A 7,744-nucleotide genomic window follows, 5' to 3' on the forward strand; every position below is an offset into this window, starting at 1 on the left:
AATGCCCTCTCTCCGCAGGTCCGGTCTCAGACCTCAAATGCATAAAACATGAGCCTTTATACAGTAGACATACTAGTGTTTCTTGCGTAAAGACAACGCTGTACTTATACAAACAAGAAGATATTTATTTACCCTTGCAAGACGTTCAGCTGCTCTGCTGTGGAACTTCAGTTCACTGCACTCAGTCAGTCAAGACGGGGTGGAGTTATGAGGTTTGACTGACAGTTTGAGTGGATCCAACAAGATTTAGTCACAAACTCTTTTTAATACCTTTCATTCGCTAAATATATTTGTAAAACAGACAGACAGACGTAAAGGGTGACCAATAGCATTGATTTATTGAAGAAGAAGAAAAAAAAATCTTTAAAAAAAGGGCACTTCGGAGTGTAAGGACAAAAAGGGCATGTGCTCTGCACAGGTTGAGCCTTACCTGTGCACGTGCCTGCATTGTAAACTTACCTGGGTCTTCAGTCCATGATTAGCTCACCTCACCTCTTATCTGACAAGTCTTCGGGTTTGATTCGTTCGTTCATCACGTGATAGACCCATAAGCTTTAACCAATGCAGTCTGAGCCGGAAAGAGAATTGATTAGTTCATCTCTTGAGTCTTGGGGTTTGAGTCGTTCGTTCATCACGTGACAGCCCCATACGCTTTTTTTTAATTGCAAAAAACACATACAATAAGGCAATACAAGATCGTAAGAAGATCCTCAAGAACAGAGCACCAATCCAAATGAGAAAAAAAAACATGACGAGAGAAAAGAAAGAAAGAAAAATGATTACACAATAGGGTCTTCTAATAATTTAAATTTCTGCAATAAACCAAACAGTCTTCTTCCAGATTTACATTTTAACAGTCTTACTGATTTACAGTACATTCAAAATTCCTTAAAAACAAACAAACAATGGTTTTGTTTTAAGGCACTTACATTTATGAATATAAAATTGACCCAAAATGAAAATATTATTCAGTACAACTTGAGTATGTACATCTTCCATTATTAGACCAAAAATTTTATTATTTTTTAGAAAATTGAGAAGACAGCTTCATTGAAACTTTAAGCCACTCAAATGTCAGACCAAAAGGCTCTACTGCATGAACAGTCAATGAATAAATGTACAGTTGTTTCAATATCAACATCACAAAGCCCCATACGCTTTAATCAATGTAGTCTGAGCCGGAAAGAGAATTGATTAGTTCATCTCTCAAGTCCTTCGAATCGTTTGTTCTTTTGTCATGTGACATGACAGCATTGTATAGAGAAATTAGTTAATTTACAAGCTTCCTTACAAACGGGTGCATTGTTATTATTATTATTATTATCATCATCATCATTATAACTATTATTTACTCTTACAGTTACGTAATGCATTTCTGGTCTTAAATTGTAGCTTTTTACTTCTTACAGTTTATAAATGTGTGAATTTCTGTCATTATGGTTCTTTTCCACAACACTGAATGTTGTAACAAAGGTAATAAAGAGTTGGTTACTATTATGAAGTCTCTTTCTGGCTCAGACTGCATATGTTAAGCTTATGGGGCTGTCACGTGATGAACGAACGACTCTAATAAACCGGGGCAAGTTCAAGCTCAAACCGGTGTGCACCGTTTTGCTACGGTTTCCGGTTTGAACGACATGTTTCCTGGAAACGGTGTGCAACTATGTGCAACGGGGTTTGAGATGCGTTTTCTCTTGTTTGGTGGGTGTGTCAAACATGTCAGCCCAATCAGCAGCAACGTATATGTAAACCACGCGGTATTAAAAAGACAGCTGGCACAATGTAATTAACATCCAAATAAATTCACAAGATTCTATACTGCTCTGATTATATAACGGTAAATATTACAATATCATAGTACAACAACAGTGATCAGCAATAATGATAAGTCTAATACTCACAATAAAAATAATAAGGTCATATAGATCATAACAGTCTCGGAGGTAAGAAGTGGATTATCCTTCACCTGAAATGTTTGTCTTTTCATCCTGAAATGCGAGGCAAATGTTGGATCTTAATAATTAGGAACCACAGTTTCCACAAATCCCTTCATTTGATTGGGATGTTCTCTTTTATTCTGGACGGCAAGGGCAATGACTGTGCCATCGAGCGTATTTTGCAGTATTAAACACGTATTTATACCGATTTCATCAGGCTCCGAAAATTCTTCAAAAAGATCACAATGGCCTTCTCAGCTGCCATAGTTGCAACTCTTGCGTCATCAGAACATGATGTTCAACGCACCACCGTTTCCGTTTAAAAGACGTTTTGCACTGTTTTTGTCGGGGCTGAACGCAGCCCCGAAGACTCGAAAGATTAACTAATCAATTCTCTTTCCGGCTCAGACTGCATTGGTTAAACGTATGGGGCTGTCACGTGATGAACGAACGACTCTAAAAACCCGAAGACTCGAGAGATGAACTTATCAATTCTCTTTCCGGCTCAGACTGCATTGGTTAAACTTATGGGGCTGTCACGTGATGAATGAACGACTCGAAAAACCAGAAGAGTCGAAACAGGTGAACTACTTGACTAATTCCAGTACAGAACCTATAGGATGTTGCGGATGCGCGACTGAACGAATCACTCCCCGAGATGACTCGTTCTTCTCGAGTCACATTAAAGATTCGTTCAAAATGAACGAATCGTTCAAGAACGACCCAACACTAGGTGAGAGTAGGCGGCTGCAGTGAGGGGAGGAGTAAAATAAGCCCAGTCAAGACAGACAGTTCTGACCTCTCGAAGGGAACATATACCAACTAGATCAAAGGCAGATATCGCGTTATTCTCACTCACGGGCTGTGTTGCTAATAAAGCTGTCACGTGATGAATGAACGACTCGAAAAACCAGAAGAGTCGAAACAGGTGAACTACTTGACTAATTCCAGTACAGAACCTATAGGATGTTGCGGATGCGCGACTGAACGAATCACTCCCCGAGATGACTCGTTCTTCTCGAGTCACATTAAAGATTCGTTCAAAATGAACGAATCGTTCAAGAACGACCCAACACTAGGTGAGAGTAGGCGGCTGCAGTGAGGGGAGGAGTAAAATAAGCCCAGTCAAGACAGACAGTTCTGACCTCTCGAAGGGAACATATACCAACTAGATCAAAGGCAGATATCGCGTTATTCTCACTCACGGGCTGTGTTGCTAATAAACACGATATAATTTCAGTTCTGTTGCTTTTATATGAAAATAAATATGATGAACAAGACACTCAAAGTGCTTGCTATTTAATTCCATACGAAAGGTGTATTTATCATCCATTTTTACTTTAATAGCCGACAAACATGTGTTTTATATTTTTATAGAAATATGACAACAATCACATTATCTCACACAGAGATCGCACTGTCATAGTGTTTGGGAACATTCATGCATAATTTAAATAAATAATCACATGAAATTAGATTTTAAAAAATTATATATTTTAGAAGAGAACACAGCATCACGGTTGTCTGAACCAATGAGCATTATGCTGTGTCGTCAGTCAGTTGTTTCCCATCATGCTTTTGATCAGCGCAGTCGGTGGAGAGCAACTGCGCCAGACTGCACAATCCGACACAGCCGCCTCGCTGTCGTGAGAGCTTTTTTGCACACGTCAGCATGACATCAGAGCAAGTCGGACGTAACTCGGACACTTTTCTAACCGGCATGCATCTCGCGGTGATCACCGGTGATCAGTTCTGCGCAGATTTAGCTAATCTCAAACAAGCCTAATAGGTGCGTTCGACTTCATGCAGCACTGCGCAGACTGATCGGCGGCTGACTTGAAGCAGTGCATGCCGGTTAGAAATTGAGTCCGACTTGAACCGACGCCACGTCACTGTCACGTGTGGCATCAAAGTACCGCGATAGCGTTTCGAGAGCAGCCGGCTGACTCAGCTGGCGCAGCTTTTTCAGAGAGACTAATACCTAATACAATAATTATTGTATTAGGTATTAGTCTAATGATGACACAGCTGTTTCAGATTGGCCAAATTCACCACATGAATACTGCTCATAAATCTGTGTTTTTAGAACAGTAAAAGTTTTTTTACTGTAGTCGCAATTTTATTGAGTCACGTTTATCATGAAAGCATAAACCCCCACTTTATTAGTATTTAAATAGTATATGTTTATGTTGAACTTTATTTTTGAACAGATGGTGCTGTATTAAGCAGTATATAAAAAGTGTTTCTGTTGCTCATGAAAACGTTTCTGAAACATCTGTGTATTTGACAAATATTGCATTTAATTCACTTAATCTGTGATAGAGTATGCAAACACCGCGTGAGCGTCACTAACGGGAGCAGAAATGTCCAGCTTGATGGCTCCGTTTTCAACTCCGCCCAGACTGCAAGCGGCTACTCTCGTTGATCGCCGTCTGTAACCGTGCTTCAAGTCGAACGCACCTTAACCCTTCTCGGAAGACTCAAGAGGTGAACTGTTTCCTGTACAGAACCAATTAGATGTTGCGCATGCGCGGTCAACATGAAATGAACGAATCCCTCGCTGAGTCAACTCGTCGTTCACGAGTCATATCAAAGTGAACGAATCGTTCAAGAACGACCCATCACTAATCACTAGCACACACAGCTAGTAAAACACACGAAAGCAGGAAGGATCCAGCACTTCTTTTCAATTGTAAACATTGCATGAAGTTGGTGAAGTTTATTGATGCAGACGGAGAATGTGCTCTGTCGCTTCACGACAGCACTGAGGTCTGCGAGGCGTTCATTATATCTTCCAGCTCTTCTCAAGGCTTTGTTTGTTAAGGTAAGAGCTATGGTTTTGCTTGTCTTTATTGAAGAAGCTCGTGCCTGCTTCGCTTTACATTAAACGTTTTTATCTAGATAACTCAACGTCCACGGTGTTCGTACCACTAAAAATTATTTACTTTCTTTGTAATGAGTTTATTTGAATACAGCCTTTTTCTTGAAGGTTATACTAAATGTAGTCATATGCAATTGAAACGCATCCAAGAATGTAGTGTAACATCAGTCAAAGCTATCAGATACAGGATATGAAAGACTTCAGTTCAAGTTTGCGCTAGATTATTGCCAAATGTAAAAGCTTTGGACGAAGGACATGTTGGGTGAGGATTGTGGAAGGTTTTAGGGTGACTCGTTGGTGCAAAATTGCGGTCAATTGACACTTTCTTAGTGTCTTTGTGATGCAGAAGATAGTTAAAGGTTCGTCTCTCACCTCTGCTGGAGCCATCAACTTCACACTGAGCTTTCAGCATAACAAAGACCAGACAGACGTCTCGTTAAAACACTCAGACAGATCACACCATGTCATTTACTTTTTGAAAATGAAACAGCATAACTTTGTATATGAACTTGCGGTGTTATTCAGGTTTGTTTAATATAGTCTTTATCTTGTTATACATTGAGTAAAAAAACAAGCGTTTGTGTGATTTTGACTTGCACAAAACAGTGATGTGTCATCATGTACAGTGATGCAACAAATATTCACTCAGAGGCATAGCAGGGAATTAATCACTTAAAAGTGATGCACACACTAATATTTTGTTGGAGTGCATTTAGCTTTGATTATATTGTGCATTCGTTGTGGCATTGTTTCAACAATGTTATGCAACATCACAGCATTTATTTTCATCAAGAGTTGCATACATTTTTGGCTGAGATCTTGTATTGACAATAAGAGAGTTGAACCACTCTGTAAAGTCGACTCCAGCACATCCTCAAGACTTTCAATAGGGTTAAGCACAAGACTATGTGGTGGCCAGTTCGTACATTAAAATGATTCCTCCTGCTTCACTGAAGCATTATTTCACAAATTAAGCCTGGTGAATCTTGGTATTGTCATCCTGGAATATGTACATGGGTTCATCTTACAACATGGTTGTTTAAGAAAAGAAAAAATTTTCACTTTATTTTGATGTCTTTAACACATTCTGTTGACTATAATTAACATTGCAACCTACATATCTGCTAACTCTCAGAGTGTTACAAAGATACACATATGTCTGCAAGATCACTAAAGATCACTTCATCTAGAAAGCATCTGCTGTGTATAAACATCTGACAGACGTCTTTAAGATTCAGTTTTACATACATTCTAAATCATAAACATCTTAAAGACCTCTTCGAAATGTCTATTTGACATCTGATAGGAAACGACGTATTGCAGATGAGCAAACACTAAAAAATACGTCTTGCAGATGTAAATGCAGATGTTAAATAAACGTCTCTGAGATGTATGTGATAATTCTGTGCGACTGACGTGCCGCAAATCGGGTGATTTTAGGTCAAGGTTTGTCAGTCAGTCAATGATGCCCTCTGTCGGTAGGAAATATCAATATGGCCACTCAAATCTTCCAGTAATATGAGAGATCACTTTGTCAAATCCCTTCTTTCTCCTTATACCTTGTGAATAAAAATTTTATACCGCTTTTTGAACTGGATCATGCTTGAACATTGCTTGAGCACTGAACTTAAAGGGTTAGTTCACCCAAAAATGAAAATTAGCCTGTGTTTTACTCACCCTCGAGGCATCCTAGGTGTATATGACTTTCTTCTTTCAGACGAATCCAGTCGGAGTTATATTAAAAAATGTCCTGCCTATTCCAAGCTCTATCATTGCAGTCAGCGGGTGTTGCAGTTGAACAGTCCACAAGTCGTCAAATAAAGCGCGCACATTCATAATAAAATGTGCCTCACACGGCTCCGGGGGGTGAATAAAGGCCTCCTGTAGCGAATCCATGTGTTTTTGTAAGAAAATCCATAAATCCATATTTCATATGTAATAAACAGTTTTCTCTCACTTCCGTTTTCTGTCATACGCGGAAGACGTCGGCGTTACGTGATTAGTGACGAATGCGGAGAGAGAACAAAACAAAACGCCGGTCACAAATTAGAAGTACAAACCGAGGATTTGTAAAGAAAAATGTCAGAGGATTTCGATATAAACCAAGAGGAGACTGGTTTCCTTTGCTAAAGTAAGAAAACTTTGCTTCCTTTGCTCCTATAAACAAACTCGCAAGACTAGCATATCTCAGAGGTGTGCATATGTTCTGCATCATCCGCCGGAACGCCTTCCACGATTTTAAATATATCTAATATTCCTTTAATATTCCTTTTATTATTATCCAATATTTTACTATAATATTCCTTTCTACATTCCCGTATGATATTAATTAATTAATTTTTATATTTTTTATATTTATTTTCTGCCTCTTTAGTTCTTTGTTTTATAAATTCTCTATAGAGTGTATTTTTCTTTTTACAGGCATTTTCTAATCCCTTTGTGATCCATGGTCATTATTTTATCATATAATGATGTAAATATTCTTAAAGGGGTCATATGATGCGATTTCATTTTTCCCTTTCTCTTTGGAGTGTTACAAGCTCTTGGTGCATAAAGAAGATCTGTAAATTTGCAAAGACTAAAGTCTCAAATCCAAAGAGATATTCTTGCCCTGCCTTTCTGAAACGCTTCGATTTTTGCAAAGTTCATCGGTCTGAAAAGTGAGGTGTACTCTGATTGGCCAGCTATCCAGTGCGTTGTGATTGGCCGAATACCTCAAGCGTGTGATGGAAATGTTACGCCCCTACCATACTGTGTGATGCCCTGTCTGGCCGGAGCGACGAGACAAAAATATTAAAACCCATTATAAAAGAGACATTTGTTGCATCCAGTGGGGACATAATTACGTACATAATTTCTAGTCGTGTCCTCTTTTGGAAGGCCAAACAAAGTAGTTTCGCTTTCACAACGAAAAACAGTGTCACAC

General features: G+C 38.9%; 1 protein-coding gene across 2 annotated transcripts in view; it reads left to right on the top strand.

Moving 5' to 3' along the window:
- The first annotated feature begins 4,634 nt into the window (after window positions 1–4,634).
- Window positions 4,635–7,744, top strand: part of LOC107567977 (activin receptor type-1-like) — a 46,448-nt gene continuing 43,338 nt past the window's right edge. For both annotated transcript variants that reach the window (XM_016253804.1, XM_016253803.1), the window contains exon 1: window positions 4,635–4,761. The gene's annotated coding sequence lies outside the window, so the exon portion shown is untranslated. The remainder of the gene's footprint in view (window positions 4,762–7,744) is intronic.

Source organism: Sinocyclocheilus grahami, unplaced genomic scaffold (assembly GCF_001515645.1).
Source record: "Sinocyclocheilus grahami isolate Dianchi unplaced genomic scaffold, SAMN03320097.WGS_v1.1 scaffold1203.1, whole genome shotgun sequence".
Classification (NCBI taxonomy): domain Eukaryota; kingdom Metazoa; phylum Chordata; class Actinopteri; order Cypriniformes; family Cyprinidae; genus Sinocyclocheilus; species Sinocyclocheilus grahami.